The sequence below is a fragment of the Macaca mulatta genome, chromosome 10 (assembly GCF_049350105.2).
Source record: "Macaca mulatta isolate MMU2019108-1 chromosome 10, T2T-MMU8v2.0, whole genome shotgun sequence".
Lineage (NCBI taxonomy): Eukaryota > Metazoa > Chordata > Mammalia > Primates > Cercopithecidae > Macaca > Macaca mulatta.
Genome location: NC_133415.1, coordinates 29,642,805 through 29,664,710, shown reverse-complemented (window position 1 = coordinate 29,664,710; position 21,906 = coordinate 29,642,805). Strand labels below are relative to the sequence as shown.

Below are 21,906 nucleotides of genomic sequence, written 5' to 3'. Positions count from 1 at the left end.
ATTTAACTGTGTACCAGAACAAAAACAAAACTTAAGAAAACAAAAATATCTAGCACCCATAAAGATAACATTCACAAAGTCTAGCACTCAACTACAATTAACATGCAGGCAAAGAAGTGGAAGAATATGATCCATAGTTAGGAAAATATCAGCCAGTCAAAACAGATCCAAAATTGACATAGATAATAAATAGATAAGAACATTAAAGCAGTTATTATAATACTATTCCATATATATATAAGAAACTAGAGAAAAGATTAAACATTTTTGGCAAATATACAGAAGGCTTTTTTCTAAAGCCAAATTAAATTTATAGAAAACAATGTGATGAAAAATACACTAGATGGAATTAATGACAGATTAGAAACTGCAGAAGAAAAGATTAGTGAACTTGAAGGCAGAGCAGTAGAAATTACACAAAATTGTCGGAGTAAAGGTTAAAGAACTAAAAAACTAAAGAGAACATCAGTGACCTGTGAGATAACTGCCAGTGGTAAAATATATATGTGGTTAAAGTCTCTGAAAAAGAAGGGGGATTTGAAAAAATAATGACAGAAAACTTTCTTAATGTGATGAAAACTGTATACCTACAGATTGAAAAAGTTCAGCAAACCAAAATCACAAAAACATGAAGAAAACCTTACCAAGTCACATTATGATCATCAAATTTCTTAAACCAACTAATCTAAGAGAAAGTTTTAAGTGATCAGAAGAAAAACACATTATATGCAGAAGAACAAAGATAAGGATGACAGCAGATTTCTCAGAAAAACAATGCAAGTGGTCAGGCACAGTGGCTCATGCCTGTAATCCCAGCACTTTGGGAGGCCGAAATGGGAGGATCACTTGAGGCCAGGAGTTCAAGACCAACCTGGGCAACATAGCAAGACCCTATCTCTATTTAAAAAAAAAAAATTTTTTTTTTTTAATTAGCTGGTGTGATGGTGCATCACTGTAGTCCTAGCTACTCAGGAGGCTAAGGCAGGAGGATCACTTGAGCCCAGGAGTTGGAGGCTGCACTCAGCTATAATCATATCACTGCACTCCAGCCTGAGCAACAGAGTGAGACCCCGTCTCAACAAAATAAAAAATAAAAGCCAAATGCAAGGTAGAAGAGAGTGGAACAACATCTTTAAAGAATTTAAAGGAAAAAAGTTCATCCTAGAATTCTTCACCTAGTACAAATATCTTTCGAAAAAGAAGGCTGAGTTTTTTTAGACATACAAAAACTGAATGTATCATCGAATTTTCACTATAAGAAATTTCAAAGAAAGTCTTCAAGCAAAAAGAAAGTGATATCACATGGAAATCTGGTTCTACACAAAGGAATAATGAAGGGTGCCCAAAATGGAAACTATGTGGATAAATATACAGACTTGTTCCTAATTATTTAAATCTCTTTAAAGAATATTAAACTATTTAAAGGAGAAATAATGACATTCATAAATTAAAATTTAAGATTTGTAACAAATGTAAAGTAAAACATACAACAATATCACAGAAACTAGGAGAGGAGAAATGAAGTACAGACACTGGGAGATCAGTTCCAGGACCACCCAAGGATACCAAAATCTAAGGATGCTCTAGTGCCTGATATAAAATAATGTAGCATTTGCATATAACTTAAGCGCATTCTCCCATATACTTTAAATCATCTCTAGATTACTTACAATAGCTAATGCATGTAAATTATCTGTAAATAGTTGTTATACTGTATTGCTTTTATTGTTGTATTAGTTTTAGCAATAAAATATTTTTTAATTTTTCATTTTACTTTTGGTGGGTACCTAGGTAGGGGTATATATTTATGGGATACATGAGATGTTTTGACACAGGCTTGCAATGTGTAATAATCACATCTTGTAAAATTGGGTATCTATCCTCCTGAAGAATTTATTCTTTGTGTTACAAACAATTCAATTACACTCTTTTAGTTATTTTTAAATGTATAATTAAATTATTATTGACTATACTTTGTTGTGCTGTCAAACTCATTCATATTCATTATTTTTAACTACATTTTTGTACCCATTAACCAACCCCACCTACCTCTCCCCCTCCTACCCCCATCTCATCCTCTGGTAACCATCCTTCTACTCTCTATCTTCATGTGTTCAATTTCTTCGATTTTTAGATCCCATAAGTAAGTGAGAACATGTGTTTGCCTTTCTGGGCCTGGCTTATTTCACTTAGCACAATGACCTCCAGTGCCATCCATGTTGTTGCAAATGACAGGATCTCATTAATTCTTATGGCTGAATAGTACTCCATTGTGTGTATGTACCACATTTTCTTTATCTGTTCATTTGCTGAAGAACACTTAGGTTGCTTCCAAATTTTGGCTATTGTGAGTAGTGCTGCAACAAACATGGGAGTACAGATATCTCCTTAATATACTGATTTCCTTACTTTTGGGTATATATCCAGCAGTGGGATTGCTGGATCATATGGTAACTCTAATTTTAGTTTTTTGAGGAGACTCTAAACTGTTCTCGATGGTGGTTGTACTAATTTACATTCCTACCAACAGTGTACAAGGGTTCCCTTTTCTCCATATCCTCTCTAGCATTTGTTATTGCCTATCTTTTGGATATAAGCCATTTTAACTAGGATGAGATATCTCATTGGAGTTTTGATTTGCATTTCTCTGATGATCAATGATGTTGAGCACCTTTTCATATGCCTGTTTGTTATTTGAATGTCTTCTTTTGAGAAATGTCAATTCAAACATTTTGCCCATTTTTGGATAGCATTATTAGATATTTTCCTATAGAGTTGTTTGAGCTCCTTATACATTCTCATTATAAATCTCTTCTCAGATGGGTAGTTTGCAAATATTTTCTCCCATCCTGTGGGTTATCCTTCACTTTGCTGATTGTTTCCTTTGTTGTGCAAATTTTTAACTTACTCTAGTCCCATTTGTCCATTTTTGTTTTGGTTGTCTGTGCTTGCAAGGTATTACTCAATAAATTCTTGCCCAGACCAGTGTTCCGGAGGGTTTCCTCAATGTTTTCTTGTAGTAGTTTCATAGTATGAGATCTTAAAGATTTAAGTCTTTAATCTATTTTTACATTTTGTATATAGTTATAGATATGAGTCTAGTTTCATTCTTCTGCATATGGATATCCAATTTTCCCAACATCATTTATTGAAGAGATTGTCTTTTCCCCAGTGTATGTTCTTGGCACCTTTGTTGAAAATAATTTCACTGTAGGTGTGTGGATTTGCTTCTGGGTTACCCATTCTGTTTCATTGGTCTATCTGTTATTATGCTGTAACCATGCTGTTTTGTTTTATATAGCTCTACAGTATAACTTAAAGCAAGGTAATGAGATTCCTAAGTTTTGTTCTTTTTGCTTAGTATACTTTTGACTATTTGGAGCCTTTTGTGGTTCCATGAACATTTTTAATTTTTTTTATTTCTATGAAGAATGTCATTGGTATTTTGATAGGAATTGCATTGACTCTGCATATTGCTTTAGGTAGCATAGAATATCTTAACAATATTGATTCTTCCAACCAATGAAAATTGAATATTTTTCCATTTTTTAGTGTTCTCTTCAATTTCTTTCATCAGTATTTTATAGTTTTCTCTGCAGAGATCATTGACTTCTTTGGTTAATTCCTAGGTATTTTATTTGTGGCTATTGTAAATGGGATTATTTTTATTTTTTTCAGATTGTTCACTGTTGGCATACAGAAATGCTACTGATTTTTGTACATTGATTTTGCATTCTGTAACTTTACTGAATTTATCAGTTCTAATAGTTTTTTTGTGGGGTCTTTAGGTTCTTCTGAATATAATATTTATTATATCATCTATAAACAAGGATAACTGGACTTCTTTCTTTCCTATTTCAATGCCAGTTATTTCATTCTCTTGCCTAATTACTCTAGCTAGGACTTCCAGTAATGTATCCAATAACAGTGGTGACAGTGGGCATCTTTGTCATGTTCCAAATCTTAGAGGAAAGGCTTTCAGTTTTTTCCCATTCAGTTTGACACTGACCATGGGTCTGTCATATATGGCTTTTATTATGCTGAAATGTGTTTCTTCCATACCTAGTTTTCCAAGGGTTTTTATCATGTTGAACTTTATCAAATTATTCCTCAGTATCAATTAAAATCATTATTATTTTTTCCTTTATTCTGTTGACATGATCTCTCACACTGATTAATTTGCTATGTTGAACTATCTTTGCATGCCAGGAATAAATCCCTCTTGGTCATGATGATATTTTGTTGATTTTGGCTTGCTACTATTTTGTTGAGAATTTTTGCACCAATTTTCCTCAAAGATATTGGCCTGTAGTTTTTTTTGTTTTTTGTTTTTTTTTTTCCCCAATGTATCTTTGTCTGACTTTGGTATCAGGGTAATACCAGCCTTGTAGAATGAATTGGAAAGTATTCCCTCCTCTATATTTTAGAGTAGTTTGAGTAAGACTGATATTAGTTCTTCTTTAAACATCTGGTAGAATTAATCAGTGAAATCATCGGGTCTTGGGCTTTACTTTACTGGGAGAATTTTTATTATGGCTTCAATCTCATTACTTGTTATTGGTCTGTTCAAGTTTTAAATTTCTTCATGGTTCAATCTTGGTAGGTTGCATGTGTCTAGGAATTTGTCCATTTCTTCTAGATTTTTCTAACTTATTGACATATGATTGCTCATAGTAGCCACTAATGATCCTTTTTTAATTTCTGCAGTATCAGTTGTAATGTCTTTATCTCTAATTTTATTTTTTTCTTAATCTAAAGTTTTGTCAATTTTGTTTACCTTTCTTTAAAAACAACTTTTTGTCTCACTGACTTTTTGTATTGTTTTCTTCATTTCAATTTCATTTATCTCTGCTTTAATCTTTATTATTTCTTTCCCTCTACCAATATGGGGTTTGGTTTTCTCTTGTTTTTCCAGTTCTTAAAGGTGCATCTTAAAGACGTTTATTTGAATTTTTTTTTTCTTTTTTGATATAGGCACTTACAGCTATAAACTTCCCTCTTAGTACTACTTTTGCCATTTCTCATAGATTTTGGTATGTTGTGTTTCTCTTATTACTTGTTTCAAGAAATTTTTCAATTTCCTTCTTAATTTCTTTATTGACCCATTGGTCATTCAGGAGCATATTGGTAATTTACATGTATTTACATTGTTTCCAAAATTGCTATTATTGATTTCTAGTTTAGTTCTATTGTGATCAGAGAAGACATTGTATCTTGATATTATTCCAATTATTTTAATGATTTAAGACTTGTTTTCTGACCTAACATATGGTCTACTTTGAGAATGATCCATGTGCTTAGGAAAAGAATATGCATTCTTCAGCTGTTGGATGAAATGTTCAGTAAATATCTATTAGGTCCATTTGGACTATCATACAGATTAAGTCTGATGTTTGTTGCTTTTTGTCTGGAGTATCTGTCCAGTGCTCAAAGTGGGGTGTTGAAGTCTCCAGCTATTATTTTATTGGAACCTATTTCTCTCTTTAGCTCTAATAATATTTGCTTTATATATCTAGTTGCTCCAGTGTTGGGAGTGTGTGTGTATATATACATAATATATATAATATATGTAATATACATAATATATATACGATTGTTATATCCTCTTGCTGAAGTGACCCTTTATCATTATATAGTGACCTTTGTGTCTCTTAGAGTCAATAAAATCCATTTTGTCTAAGTGTAGCTATTCCTGATTTTAGGTTTGTTTGTTTCCATTAGCATGGAATATTTTTTCCATCCCTTTATCTTCAGTCTATTTACTTGTTAAGTGTTTCTTGTAGGCAACAGATTATTCCATCTTTTTTTATCCATTCAGCCACTCTGCTTTATTTGGAGAGTTTAGTCCATTTAGATTTGATGTTATTATTGATAAGTAAAAACTTTACTCCTGCCATTTTGTTATTTGTTTTCTGGTTGTTTTGTGATCTTCTCTTCTTTCTTTTTTGTCTTCCTTTCAGTGAAGGCGATTTTCTCTGGTGACACAATTTAGGTTCTTGCTTTCTATTTTTTATGTATTCATTGTGGCTCTTTGGTTTAAGGTTACTATGAGGCTTGAAAATACTATCTTCTTACCCATTTTTTTAGGCTAATAAGTTAACATTGCATAAATAAACAAACAAAAAGAAAATTAATAAAGACTGTACACCATAACTTTGTCCCCCTGCTTTTTCACTTTTGTTGTTTCTATGTGTATCTTATATACTGTCTATGCCTTGAAAAGTTGCGGTTATTTTTTGTTGGCTCATTGTTTAATCTTTCTACTTAAGAAAAAAGTTGCACACCACAGTGAGAGTGTTGTAATATGCTGGATTTTCTGTGTACTTTCTGTAACAGTGAGTTTTGTACCTTCAGATGATTTCTTATTGTTCACTGATGTCCTTTTCTTTCGGATTGAAGTACTCCCTTTAGCATTTATTGTAGAACAGTTCTGGTATATTAGACTGTTCCTGCACTGCTAATAAAGACATATCCAAGATAGAGTAATTTATAAAGAATAGAGGTTTAATTGACTCACTGGTTCCACATAGCTGGGGAGGCCTCACAATCATGGCAGAAGGCAAGGAAAAGCAAAGCCACATCTTACATGGTGGCAGACAAAGGGAGAATGAGAGTCAAGTGAAATGGGAAACTTCTTTAAACACCATCAAACGTCATGAGACTTATTCACTATCATGAGAATAGCATGGGAAATATCTGCCCCCATGATTCAATTACCTCCCACCAGGTCCCTCACATGTGTGGGAACTGTGGGAGCTACAATTCAAGATGAGATTGGGACACAGCCAAACCATATCATTCTGCCCCTGACATCTTGCAAATCTCATGTCCTCACATTTCAAAACCAACCATTTCTTCCCAACAGCCTCCCAAAGTCTTAACTCATTTCAGCATTAACTCAAAAGTCCACAGTCCAAAATCTCATCTGAGACAAGGCAAGTCCCTTCTGCCTATGAGCCTGTAAAATCAAAAGCAACTTAGTTACTTTCTAGATACAATGGGAGTACAGGTATTGGGTAAATACAGCCATTCTAAATGGGAGAAATTGGCCAAAACAAAGGTGCTACAAGCCTCAAGCAAGTCCAAAATCCAGTAGGCCAGTCAAATCTTAAAGCTCCAAAATGATCTTTGACTCCATGTCTCACATCCAGGTCACGCAGACACAAGAGGTGGGTTCCCACAGTCATGGGAGGCTCCACCTCTGTGACTTTGCTGCTTTCATGGGCTGGCATTGAGTGTTTGTGGCTTCTCCAGGTGCATGATGCAAGCTGTTTGTGGAGCTACAGTTCTGGGGACTGGAGAACAGTGGCCTTCTTCTCACAGTTCCACTAGGCAGTGCCCAGTGGGGACTCTCTGTGGGGCTCCAACTGCACATTTCCCTTCTGCATGGCCCTGGCAGTTGTTGTTCTCCATGAGGGCCCCATGCCTGCACCAAACTTCTGCCTGGACAGCCAAACATTTCCATACACGTTCTGAAATCTAGGTGGAGGTTCCCAATCCTCAATTTTTTTTTTTTTTTTTTTTTTTTTTTGAGACAGAGTCTCACTCTGTTACCCAGCCTGGAGTGCAGTGGCATGATTTTGGCTCACTGTAACCCCCACCCTCTAGGTTAAAGTGATTCTCATGCCTCAACCTCCCAAGTAGTGGGGACTACAGGCATGCAACCCCATGCCTGGGTAATTATATATTTTACATATATATAATATATATCTCTATATATTAATATACATTTATATATGAATATCAATATATAAATATATATATAATTATATATATATGGAGAAAGAGAGAGATGGAGTTTTACCATGTTGGCCAGGCTGGTCTCAAACTCCTGACCACAGGTTACCTGCCCACCTTGGCCTCCCAAAGTCCTGAGATTACAGGCATCAGCCATCACACCTGGCCATCCAAAACTTCAATTCTTGACTTCTGCACACCCACAAACTCAATACCACATAGAAGCTGCCAAGACTTGGGCTTTACACCCTCTTAATCCATGACCGGACCTGTACCTTGGCCCCTTTTAGCTGTAACAGCCATAACTAGAGTGTTTAGGATGCGGGGCACCAAGTCCCTAGGCTCCCCACAGCAGGGGGTCCAGGGCCCAGCCCACAAAACCATTTTTTCCTCCTAGGCCTCTGGGCCAATTATGGGAGAGGCTGCCCCAAAGGTGTCTGACATGCCCTGGAGACATTTTCCCATTGTATTGTCAATTAACATTTGATTCCTCTTTACACAAATTTCTGCAGCCAGCTTCAATTTCTCTTGAGAAAATGGGTTTTTCTTTCCTATCACATTGTCAGGCTGCAAATTTTCCAAACTTTTATGCTGTTTTCCTTTTAAAACTCATGCTTTTAACAGCACCCAAAGCACCTCTCGAATGCTTTACTGCTTAGAATTTTTTTCCACCAGACACCCTAAATCATCTCCCTGAAGTTCAAAGTTCCACAGATCTCTACAACAGGGCAAAATGCCCCCAGTCTCTTTGCTAAAACATAGCAAGATTCACCTTTATTCCAGTTCCCAGTAAGTTCCTTATCTCGATCTGAGACCACCTCAGCCTGGATTTCATTGTCCATATCACTATCAGCATTTTGGTCAAAGCCATTCAACAAATCTCTAGGAAGCTGCAAACTTTCCCACATTTTCCTGTCTTCTTCTGAGCCCTCCAAACTGTTCCAATCTCTCCCTGTTACCCAGCTCCAAAGTCGCTTACACATTTTTAGGTATCTTTACAACAGCATCCCACTCTTGGTACCAATTTATTATATTAGTTTGTTCTCACAATGCTAATAAAGACATACCTGAGACTGGGTAATGTATAAAGAAAACAGGTTTAATTGACTCACAGTTCCACATGGCTCGGGAGGCCTCACAATCATGGCAGAAGGCAAGGAGGATATAAGCCACATCTTGCATGGCTGCAGGCAAAGAGAGAATGAGAACCAAGTGAAAGGGGAAACTCCTTATAAAACCATCAGATCCTATGAGACTTATTTACTATTGCAAGAACAGCACTGGAAGACCCACCCCCACAGATTCAATTACCTCCCACTGGGTCCCTCCCACAACACATAGAAATTGTCAGAGCTACAATTCAAGATGAGATTTGGGTGGGGACAAAGCCAAAACCTATCATCTGGTGTTGATAAAATCCCTCAGCTTTTGTCTGTCGGGGGAAGTCTTTATTCCTTCTTCGTATTTGAAGAATAATTTCACCAGATATATTATTATAGGGCAAAAGGTTTTTTCATATGCCCCTTAAATATATCATGCCACTCTCTCTTGGCCTATAAGATTTCACTGAAATGTCTACTGCCAGATGTGTTGGAGCATTGTATGTTATCTATTTCTTTTCTTTTGGTGTATTTAGGATCCTTTCCCTATCCTTGACCTTTGAAAGTTTAATTAGTAAATGCCCTGAGATACTCTTCTTGGGTTGAATCTGATTTAATTTTCTATAGCCTTTTTGTACTTGGATATTCATATCATATTTAGGTTTTGGAAATTCTCTATATTCCACTGAACACACTTTCTATTCATATCTCTTTCTCTAACTCTTCTTTAAGACCAATAACTCAGATTTGCCATTTTGAGGCTATGTTCTGATCTTGTAGGCATGCTTCATTCTTTTTATTACTTTTCCTTTTGAGTCCTCTGTGTATTTTTAAGTAACTGTCTTCAGGCTCACCAATTCTTTCTTTTGCTTAGTCAATTCTGCTATTAAAAAACTTTGCCAGGCACAGTGGCTCAAAACTGTAATCCCAGCACTCTGGGAGGCCAAGGCAGACAGATTGCTTCAGCTCAGGAGTTCAAGGCCAGCCTGGCCAAACATGGCAAAACTTCATCTGTGTGTAAAAATACAAAATTTAGCCAGACATGGTGGTGCATGTCTGCAGTCCAAGCTACTTGGGGGCTGAGGCAGAAAGATCACTTGACCCCGAGATCTTGAGGCTGCAGTGAGCCGTGACTGTGCCACTGCACAGCAGCTGAAGCAACAAAGAGAGACCCTGTCTCAAAAAAACAAGAACGGGGGTCACTTCCAAGATGGCCAAATAGGAACTGCTCCAGTCTGCAGCTGCCAGCAAGATCAACACAGAAGACGGGTGATTTCTGCATTTCCAACTGAGGTACCTGGTTCATCTCATTGGGACTGGTTGGACAGTGGGGGCAGCCCATGGAGGGTAAGGTGAAGCTGGGCAGGGCATTGCCTCACCCAGGAAGTCCAAGGGGTCAGGGGATTTCACTTTCCTAGCCAAGAGAAGCCGTGACAGACTGTACCTGGAGAAACATGTACACTTCTGACCAAATACCGCACTTTTCCCATGGTCTTAACAAACAGCAGACCAGGAGATACCCTCCTGTGCCTGGCTTGGCAGGTCCCACGCCCACGGAGCCTTACGCACTGCTAGGGCAGCAGTCTGAGTTCAACCTGCATGGTGCAGTTATACAGGGGAGGGGCACCTGCCATTGCTGAGACTTAAGCAGCACACAGTGTAAACAAAGAGGCCTGGAAGCACAAACTGGGTGGACTCCACCATAACTCAGCAAGGCCTACTTTCTCTACAGATTCCACATCTGGGGGGAGGGCACAGTAGAGCAAAAGGCAGCAGACAGCTTCTGCAGACTTAAACATCCCTGTCTGAACTCTGAAGACAACAGTGGTTCTCTCAGCACAGATTTTGAGCTCCAAGAACAGACAGACTGCCTCCTCAAGCAGGTTGCTGACCCCCATGTAGCCTGACTGGGAAACACCTCCCAGTAGGCAATGAGAGATGCCTCAAACAGATGGGCACTCCTCTGGGATGAAGCTTCCAGAGGATGGATCAAGCAGTAATATTTGCTGTTCTGCAGCCTCTGCTGGTGACAACCAGGCAAACAGGGTCTGGAGTGGACCTCCAGAAAACTCCAACAGACCTGCAGCTGAGGGGTCTGTTAGAAGGAAAACTAACAAACAGAAAGGAATTGCATCAACATCAACAAAAAGGACATCCACAACAAAATCACATCTGTAGGTCACCAAAATCAAAGACCAAAGGTAGATAAAACCACAAAGATGGGGAGAAATCAGAGCAGAAAAGCTGAAAATTCTAAAAAGCAGAGCACCTCTTCTCCTCCAAAGGACCTCAGCTCCTCCCTAGCAAGGGAACAAAACCGTACCAGAGAATGAGTTGGACGAGTTGACAGAAGTAGGCTTCAAAAGGTCAGTAATAACAAACTTCTCTGAGCTAAAGGAGCATCTTCTAAATCCATTTCAAGGAAACTAAAAACCTTGAAAAAAGGTTAGACAAATGGCTAACTAGAATGAACAGTGTAGAGAAGACCTTAAATGACCTGATGGAGCTGAAAACCATGGCACAAGAACTTCATGATGAATGCACAAGCTTCAATAGCTGAATCAATCAAGTGGAAGAAAGGATATCAGTGATTGAAGATCAAATTAATGAAATAAAGCAAGAGGACAAGATTAGAGAAAAAAGAGTAAAAACAAAGGAACAAGTAGTTCCAAGAAATATGGGACTATGTGAAAAGACCAAATGGTTTGATTGGTATACAAGAAAGTGACAGGGAGAATGGAAATAAGTTAAAAAACACATTTTAGGATATTATCCAGGAGAACTTCCCTAACCTAGCAAGGCAGGCCAACATTCAAATTCGGGAAATACAGAGAACACCATAAAGATACTCCTAGAGAAGAGCAACCCAATACATGTAACTGTCAGATCCACCAAGGTTGAAATAAAGGAAAAAATGGTAGGGGCAGCCAGAGAGAAAGGTTGGGTTACCCACAAAGGGAAGCACACCAGGCTAACAGTTGATTTCTCAGCAGAAACCCTATGAGACAGTGGGGAGCAATATTCAACATTTCTAAAGGAAAGAATTTTCAACCCAGAATCGCATATCCAGCCAAACTAACCTTCATAAGTGAAGGAGAATTAAAATCTTTTACAGACAAGCAAATGTTGAGAGAGTCTGTCACCACCAAGACTGCCTTACAAGAGCTCCTGAAAGAAGTACTAAACATGGAAAGGCACAACCAGTACCATCCACTGCAAAAACATACCAAATTGTAAAGACCATCAACGCTATGAAGAAACTACATCAATTAAGGGGCAAAATAACCAGCTGACATCATAATGACAGGATCAAATTCAAACATAACAATATTAACCTTAAATGTAAATGAGATAAATGCCCCGATTAAAAGACATAGACTGGCAAATTGGATAAAGAGTCAAGACCCACTGGTGTGCTGTATTCAGGAGACCCATCTCATGTGCAAAGACGTACATAGGTTAAAAATAAAGGGATGGAGGCAGATCTACCAAGCAAAGGAAAAGCAAAAAAAAAAGCAGGGGTTGCAAACCTAGTCTGATAAAACAGACTGTAAACCAACAAAGATCAAGAGAGACAAAGAAAGTCACTACATAATGGTAAAGGGATCAATTCAACAAGAAGAGCTAAGTATCCTAAATATATATGTACCCAATATAGCATCACCCAGATTCATAAAGCAAGTCCTCAGAGACTTACAAAGAGACTTAGACTCCCACAAAATAAAAATGGGAGACTTTAACACCCCACTGTCAATATTAGACAGATCAATGAGAGAGAAGGTTAACAAGGACATCTAGGACTTGAACTCAGCTCTGGACCAAGTGGACCTAGTAGACATCTACAGAAGTCTACACCCCAAATCAACAGAATATACATTCTTTCTGGCACCACATCATACTTATTCTAAAACTGACCACATAATTGGAAGTAAAACACTCCTCAGCAAATGTAAAAGAACAGAAATCACAACAAACTGTCTCTCAGACCATACAACAGTCAAATTACAACTCAGAATTAATAAACTCACTCAAAACCACACCACTACATGGAAACTGAACAACCTGATCCTGAACGACTACTGTGGTAAATAACAAAATGAAGGCAGAAATAAAGATGTTCTTTGAACCCAGTGAGAACAAAGACGCAACGTGTCCCAGAATCTCTGGGAAACATTTAAAGCAGTGTGTAGAGGGAAATTTATAGCACTAAATGCCCACAAGAGAAAGCAGAAAAGATCTAAAATCAACACCCTAACATCACAATTAAAAGAACTAGAGAAGCAAGAGCAAACACATTCAAAAGCTAGCAGAAGGCAAGAAATAAGATCAGAGCAGAACTGAAGGAGATAGAGATACAAAACAAAAAAAACCCTTCAAAAAATCAATGAATCCAGTAGCTGGTTTTTTGAAAAGATCAACAAAATTGATAGACTGCTAGTAAGACTAATAAAGTAGAAAGAAGAGAAGAATCAGAGAGATGCAATAAAAATGATAAAGGGGATATTACCACCGATTCCACAGAAATATAAACTACCATCAGAGAATACTATAAACACCTGTACACAAATAAACTAGAAAATCTAGAAGAAATAGATAAATTCCTGGACATATACACCCTCCCAAGACTAAACCAGGAAGAAGCTGAATCTCTGAATAGACCAATAACAGGCTCTGAAATTGAGGCAATAATTAATAGCCTACAAACCAAAAAAAGTCCAGGACCAGATGGATTCACAGCCGAATTCTACCAGACATACAAAGAGGAGCTGGTCCCATTCCTTCTGAAACTATTTCAATCAATAGAAAAAGAGGTAATCCTCCCTAAACTCATTTTATGAGGCCAGCATCATCCTAATACCAAAGCCTGGCAGAGACACAACAAAAAAAGAGAGTATTAGGCCAATATCCCTGATGAACATCGATGCGAAAATCCTCAATAAAATACTGGCAAACCGACTCCAGCAGCTCATCAAAAAGCTTATCCACCCCATAATCAAGTTGGCTTTATCCATACCATGTAAGGCTGGTTCAACATATGAAAATCAATATATGTAATCCATCACATAAACAGAACCAAAGACAAAAATCACATGATTATCTCAATAGACGCAGAAAAGGCCTTTGACAAAATTCAACAGCCCTTCATGCTAAAAGCTGTCAATAAACTAGGTATTGATGGAATGTATCTCAAAATAATAAGAGGTATTTGTGACAAACTCACAGCCAATATCATACTGAATGGGCAAAAACTGGAAGCATTCCCTTTGAAAACCAGCAAAAGACAAGGATGCCCTCTCTCACCACTCCTATTCAATGTAACGCTGGAAGTTCTGGCTAGGGCAATCAGGCAAGAGAAAGAGGAAAAGAGGAAAAGAGGAAAAAATAATTCAATTAGGAAAAGAGGAAGTCAAATTGTCCCTGTTTGCAGATGACATGATTGTCTATTTAGAAAACCCCATCATCTCAGCCCCAAATCTCCTTAAGCTGATAAGCAACTTCAGCAAAGTCTCAGGATACAAAATTAATGTGCAAAAATCACAAGCATTCCTATAAACCAGTAATAGACAAGAGAGCCAAATCACGAGTGAACTCCCATTCACAATTTCTACAAAGAGAATAAAATACCTACAAATCCAACTTACAAGGGAAATGAAGGACCTCTTCAAGGAGAACTATAAACCACTGCTCATAAAATAAAAGAGAACACAAACAAATGGAAGAACATTCCATGCTCATGGATAGGAAGAATCAATATCATGAAAATGGCCATACTGCCCAAGGTAATGTATAGATTCAATGCTATCCCCCATCAAGCTACCACTGACTTTCTTCACCAAATTGAAAAAAAAACTACTTTAAAGTTCATAGGAAACGAAATGAGAGCCCACATAGCCAAGACAACCCTAAGCAAAAAGAACAAAGCTGGAGGCATCATATTACCTGACTTTCAACTATACTACAAGGCTACAGTAACCAAAACAGCATGGTACTAGTACCAAAACAGATATATAGACCAATGGAACAGAACAGAGGCCTCATAAATAACACCATACATCTACAATCATCTGATCTTTGACAAACCTGACAAAAACAAGAAATGGGGAAAGGATTCCCTATTTAATAAATGGTGCTGGGAAAACTGGCTGCCATATGTAGAAAGCTGAAACTGGACCCCTTCCTTACACCGTACACAAAAATTAACTCAAGGTGGAATAAAGACTTAAATGTAAGACCTAACACCATCAAAACCCTGGAAGGTAACCTAGGCAATACCATTCAGGACATAGGCATGGGGAAAGACTTCATGACTAAAACACCAAAAGCAATGGCAACAAAAGCCAAAATAGACAAACGGCATCTAGTTAAACTAAGGAGCTTCTGCACAGCAAAAGAAACTATCATCAGAGTGAACAGGCAACCTGCAGAATGGGAGAACATTTTTGCAATCTACCCATCTGACAAAGGGCTAATAATCAAGAGTCTACAAAGAACTTAAACAAATTTACAAGAAAAAAAAACCCATCAAAAAGTGAGCAAATGGTATGAACAGACACTTATGCAGCCAACAGACATATGCAAAAATGCTCATCATCACTGGTCATCAGAGAAATGCAAATCAAAATTAAAATGAGATACCATCTCATGCCAGTTAGAATGGCAATCATTAAAAAGTCAGGAATCAACAGATGCTGGAGAGGGTGTGGATAAATATTAACACTTTTACACTGTTGGTGGGAGTGTAAATTAGTTCAACCATTGTGAAAGACAGTGTGGCAATTCCTCAAGGATTTAGAACCACAAATACCATTTAACCCAGTGATCCCGTTACTGGGTGTATACCTGAAGGTTTATAAATCATGCTACTTTAAAGACGCACACACACACATTTATTGCAGCGCTATTCACAATAGCAAAGACTTGGAACCAACCCATCAATGATAGACTGGATTAAGAAAATGTGGCACATATACACCATGGAATACTATGCAGCCATAAAGAAAGGATGAGTTCATGTCCTTTGCAGGGACATGGATGAAGCTGGGAACCATCATTCTAAGCAAACTATCACAGGGACAGAAAACCAAAACCGAACACCGCGTGTTCTCACTCACAGGTGGGAGTTGAACAATGAAAATACAGGGACACAGGGTGGGAAACATCACACACCAGGGCCTGTCGCAGGTGGGTGTCTGGGGAAGGGATAGCATTAGGAGAAATACCTAAGGTAAATAACGAGTTGATGGGTGCAGCAAACCAACATGGCACATGTATACCTATGTAACGAACCTGCAGGCTGTGCACATGTACCCTAGAACTTAAAGTATAATAAAAAAAAAAAAAAGAAGAAAAAAAGTTCATCGATATAACCAAAAACCACTTACACTCCTAAAGATATTGAAATCTGGGGGGGGGTGGGGGGAGATATCCCTTAACCACACTATCCAGGGCCAGATACAGCCCATGTTCCACTGGAAGGTCTAGTGAGTATGAAAGTTTAGGTTGGTGTCACTTATGTCCCCTAAGCTGAGCTGTTAACCATTAGAGGCCTCCGCCTGGCCTGCTTCACTAAGCAGGAGTGGCTGGTGACAATGCCACCAAGACAACACCACCAATTGCTAACCAATGGTGGAGTTTTTATTTTGGGTGGCCCCTACTGAGCTGAAGACTGCATGCCCATGTGACCTTACTTTGGGGTGTTTATTGGGTCACAGCTTCTTACTGTGGGACATGTGGCCCTTTGAAGTACAATCTTTGGACAATCTTGAGGGCTTACGCATCACTGCACTGCTAGTGGGCAGCTGCAGCAATGGAGTTGTGGACTTTAAGAGATCTTTTTTGTATCAGAAGAGAAAATGCAGGCCCTTTATTCCAAATGTAAAGGGACTCCTTTATATCTGAGATTTTTATCTAGATCATTCAAATAATTTTTAAAAATTGTCCTCAGTTATTAGAAGCATCCTTCTGGGTGGCCTGGGCAGGGATTCTGAAGATTGAGCACCTGTTTGGGGATCTTTCCCTTAGTGCTGTTATTGAATTAGGAAGCCCATGCGTAGCTTTGTCTTGGCCATGCTTTGGGTCTATGTCTGGCCAAAGGCAAAGGATGAGTGAGCAATCTGGTCACTTCCAGAGGATACCTGCTGCTCCTTCCTTTCAGGAAGTCATAAAACATGCATGGAGATCCAGAAAACTGATTCCTTTCCTTCTTTAGATTATCTTTCCCCTGGTTCTTTTTAAGAATCAGACATTGTTAACTACAAAAGTTCTGCATGCTCATTGTAAGAAGTGAAAAATGCGCAAAAAGTTAATAAGTTACTGTTCTTCCCCCATCCATTCCTATATTTCCGAGGTAACCAGAGGCTGTGTATCTTTCCTCCCCTTCCTTCCTCCCTCTTTTTTTTTTTTTTTTTTTTTTTTTTTTTTTTTTTTTTTTTTACAGAATCTTTTCTCTCTTGCCCAGGCTGGAGTGTACTGTACAATAACATGATTTGGGCTCACTGCAGCCTTGAACTCCTGGGCTCAGGTGATCTTCCCACGTCAGCTCCCCTAACTATCTGGGACTACTGGTACATGTCATAATGTCTGGCTAATACTTGTTTAATTTTTTGTAGAAACGGGTCTTACCATGTTACCCAGTTTAGTCTCAAACTCCTGGACTCGTGATCCTCCTGCCTTAGCTCCCCTAAAGTTCTGGGATTACAGGCATGAGCTTCCTCCCCTTTCTCAGTGCTTATGCAAATATATGAACACATATGTAGAATTTTTGCATTGTCTTCACAAAAAGGATTATATCAAACACATTACTCTGCAACTTGATTTTTAACTTAATATATTAGAGTCCTAAAGTACAATAGATACAGACCTAGCTCATGTTTTAATCAGCTGCACAGTCATCATACAAATGTGTACTATTCAGCTCTTCCCTATTAACTGACACTTAGATTGTTGCCAGGGTTTGTGTACTGTGTTGGTGCTTTTCATTTGTGTGGTATGGATTCCCAAAATTGAAATTGCAGAGTCAGAAGGACATGTTTACTTTACATTTTAATAGCTATTGCTAAGTGGCAATCCCCAAAGGTTGTTGACATCTGCATTTCACACTGGCAGCATATGAGCATGCCCTTTTCCCCAAGCTCTCACCAGCCTTGACAGCTGCTTGTTTAATTTGTGCATGTGCCAATCTGATGGGTAAGCAGTGATGTCTCGTAGCTTTCATTTGCTGTTCCCAAATGCTATTGATATAAGAGTTAAGAAGAAATCACTTAGGCAGATATTAAGGGTATGGAAGTCCTTGGTAAGGCTTTTCTTGTTAACAAAAAGCAGCCCAAATTATTTTCTTACAAAGAACAGCCTGTAAAGTCAAGCTGCAGACATAAGTAAGCAAGATGGGAGCTCGCACAGGTGAATACTGGCAGAAACTAGGGACTAGACATGTTCAAGATGACAGCTCCAAATTCCCTTCTCTTTGTCAGCCACGTAAACAGTAAAGAGTAGACAAGATGGCACCGAGTAGCTGGTAAGCCTATTTGCACAACAAGATTAGGATGGGGCAACAGCCTTCCCCGCATGCTATGTAAATGTCATACCTGGCTGAACCAATCTGTGAGCCCTACATAAATCAGATACCACCTTCTCCAGCCTGCTTATAAAATCTGCTGTGGTCCACTGTCTCCTGCTTTTCAGACATCTCTCACTCACACACACACAAGGAGTTGCTCTTCTCACTCCTTTCTTCTATTAAACTTTCCACTCCTTAGCCTACCCACATGTATCCATGTTCTCAATTCTTTCTTGGTGTGAGACAACAAACCCCGGGGTATATACCCCAGAAAATGTAGTCATTTCAGTTGGAGGTTCTCATCTGAGATTGGGATCAGAACAGAAAGTAGAATCATTGGAGTTGTAAGTATGGAGTGAACCTCAAAATCTGTCCTTTCATTCTGAGGCTCTCAGCCTCCATTTTAAAATCAAATTAAATCAATAACACGCATCCATCAGCCATTTAAAAATATGATTAACATGGCTGCCCTTCTTAAAGACTTGGATGTCAGGCTTACTGGGAAGAATATGGAGAATCCCCCAATACTCACAGGTCATGGACACATTGGCCATGCTTCGAACCAGCTTCCTTTCACGGAGGACCTAACTATTGTGTGAGGCCAGAAGTCTAAGAAACTAAGAGTTTCTGACCAGTTTTGAATGACACCCTGGTGTTATTCAAAAGTTTCTGGACTGAACCCAGCTTCTGACAGCCCATCTGGATGTTAGGAAAGGATCCCCAGCTATCTTGTTGCAAAATTTTCCTCCTTTTCCTATCTATAGTCGCTATGTCTCTAACCTCTCTGTGTGTTCAGTGTGTGCAAAATTTCACAGTTCAGGGAAGTAATCATGTTTGACAAGATCAGGGAATGTAGTACTAACCAGGGATATAGCTCAAGGGAAGGCAACTCTGATTTTCTAGGAACAGAGGGTCCCCACACACACAGTGAGCATCTCTCTCTGCCCTAGGTCTGGAGAGCACATGGCATTTCCCGGTCTCTCTGCCCTTGGTCTGGAGAACACAAGGCATGTCAAAGTCACTCTGCCCTTGGTCTGGAGAGTATATGGCTTTTCAAGGTCAACCGTACCACCTAGTGTAACAGGGATCCTCTCCACAAGGCACTTTGTTGGTTCTTCACTGAAACAGCCTCACCTCCCAATTCTCTCCCCTTTTTATGCCTCTCTACTAGAAACCGGGCTTCATGCTACTTTGTAAATGAGAAAATTCTGCTGTCAACAATTAGGAGTAAAATATCCTCCAAAACCACGGCCCCATCCACAGGAAAATGGCTATTTGGTACTTATGTTCTCTTAAGGCACCTATTCTGTCTCCAATTAGTATGGCTTCCAGTCTCCCTTATCTGGGCAACCTCCAATCATGCCACCAGCTCTTCCACCTCCACCATCTCCAAAATTTCCCCCTCCCCCACCTTCACTCTCACCCCTACAGGAAATGCCCAATGGAGGTGATGCCACTAGGGTTCAAGTTCCTCTCTCATTGCAAGACCTTAGACAAGTAAAGGAAGACTTAAGCCAATTTTCTAACAACCCTGATAGGTATATACAAGTTTTCCAAAATTTAACTCAGGTACTTGACCTCTCATGGAGGGATGTTATGCTGCTGCTAAGGCAAACCGTAACTGCAGCTGAAAAACAGGCATCCCTGCAAGTGGCGGAGAATTTTGGAGATGAGCAATATGTCTCCTATAACAGGCAAAAATGAAAAAGAGAAAACAAGGAAGGTGACGAAATAGGGAAAACACCATTGCCAATAGGAAGGAAAGCAATACTTCTTAAGACTAATTGGAACCCCAGACTTTTCTATGGTACTTTTCCTCTTTCACAGTTTAAAATGGATTCTATCTTCTTTTATAATATTCTTCCAACCTGGGAAAAGTTAATTTTCCAAACCTTAAAATGATTGGCTTAGAGTTGAGCTAAGGCAAAGGGAACCCAGAAGCTTGACATGCTGGCAAAGTTACCACTCAGGCTTTTGGCTCCTCTCTCCCTGTGCAAACCAGTAAAAGAGATAATAAGGATCATTGTTTATATTCTCTGTAAAATTTTAACTAATAAAAAGGATTTGTGAGGTTGGTCTTAAGCTGTAGCCAATCTGGTGTGCTTTGTGTGTCTTTCTGCACAATTCTGTCAAAAGCAAGGGTACTTCAGGTTAGGATACAGACCCAGGACCCCATAAGCCTGCTGTTCAAGCAAGCCAAACAAAATAATCAGTAACAAACTTGGCTACAGGCCACCATCTTGTTTCATGTCCTTGGGAACACGACCTGTAACCACATGACAATACTATGTTTTAGTCTCTGCCATTTTACAATGGTGGCTGTCTTCTTGTGCTAAGTCAGTTCCTGGGTGAGGGCCACAAAATCAGATAAGCCAGTTTGTCAATCTGGGTGGTGCCAGCTGATCCATCAAGGGTAAGGTTACGAAATATCTTAAGCACTGATCTTGAGAGCAGTTAAAGAAGGGTCAAAAATCTTGTAGCTTCCAGCTGTGTGACTCCTGAGCCACGGTTTCCAATCTTGTGTTTAATTTTTTGGTCTGGTTTCCAGAGAAGAAGTAAGTATATCTTAGGAAAAGACTGCTATCATCTTTGTTTTGGACTACAAAGTGTAAACCAGGCCCCTCCCAAAGTTGGTTCAGCCTATGCCCTGGGATGGGCAAGGACAGCTTGGGGGCTGGAAACAAAAGGAAGTTGGTTGGGTCAGATCTCTTCTACTGTGTCTCAGTAACAATTTTTCAAAGACAGTTTCAAAAGCGCTTATCACCCCTTTAAAAACACTTTGTACACTCATGGTTCAGTCATAACCTAATTAAGGCTTGTTGGCTTTAACTGTGAGGTTAACTTTTGTAAAGTTCAAAAGCCAAAAATTTTAACTCCTTGGTATGGCTAAAGTTGAGTAACAAAAGATTTATAAGAATTTTCTTCAAGAGCACTCAGTTTCATTAAAAGTGGATATTCAAGTTATAGGTATATTTAAAAGGCCTTTATATTTTTCTCCTCTTAAATCTTGTTTTTCTGGGAAAAAGGTTTTTTCTTCTCAATTGACTGAATTATTTTTCTCCATTTTTTGTCTTACTGCTTTTAATACATGCACAAGATGCCCTAAGACAACTTCTGGTAACATGGGATTCCGTGGGCGAAACAGAGACCACAGACCCCATTTTGAGGGGGAAAAACCCTCTGTTTTCCTCATAAAACCCGAGGAATTAAAAGCAGATGGTTCCCTCTCAAAATCAAAAGGCTCTGTTCTATTTTGCATTGTGTTATCTGACAGTTTTAAGTTTAGGGGGCACCAAATACTGCATATTAGAGAGAGTTTTGATGTCTAATAACCAGGTGGGGAATACACATTAAGGGATGGCTAATAGTAGTTATACATCAGAGAGGCATGTTATTGGCCACCTGTAAGATATGGAAACATCCCCAGCCCCCACTGAGAGATGAGGTTCCCACGGCAAATGGGCTCATTACAAAATAAGCCAATTGTCTTTGGGTTGCCTTGCAATTAAAAGC

At 38.8% G+C, this 21,906-nt stretch overlaps 1 long non-coding RNA gene across 1 annotated transcript in view; it reads right to left on the bottom strand.

Moving 5' to 3' along the window:
• The window catches only part of LOC144331918 (uncharacterized), a 184,348-nt gene that overhangs the window by 111,502 nt on the left and 50,940 nt on the right, over positions 1 to 21,906 (bottom strand). The window contains exon 2 of the long non-coding RNA XR_013399515.1: positions 8,850 to 8,921. This is a non-coding gene — a long non-coding RNA (uncharacterized LOC144331918). The remainder of the gene's footprint in view (positions 1 to 8,849; positions 8,922 to 21,906) is intronic.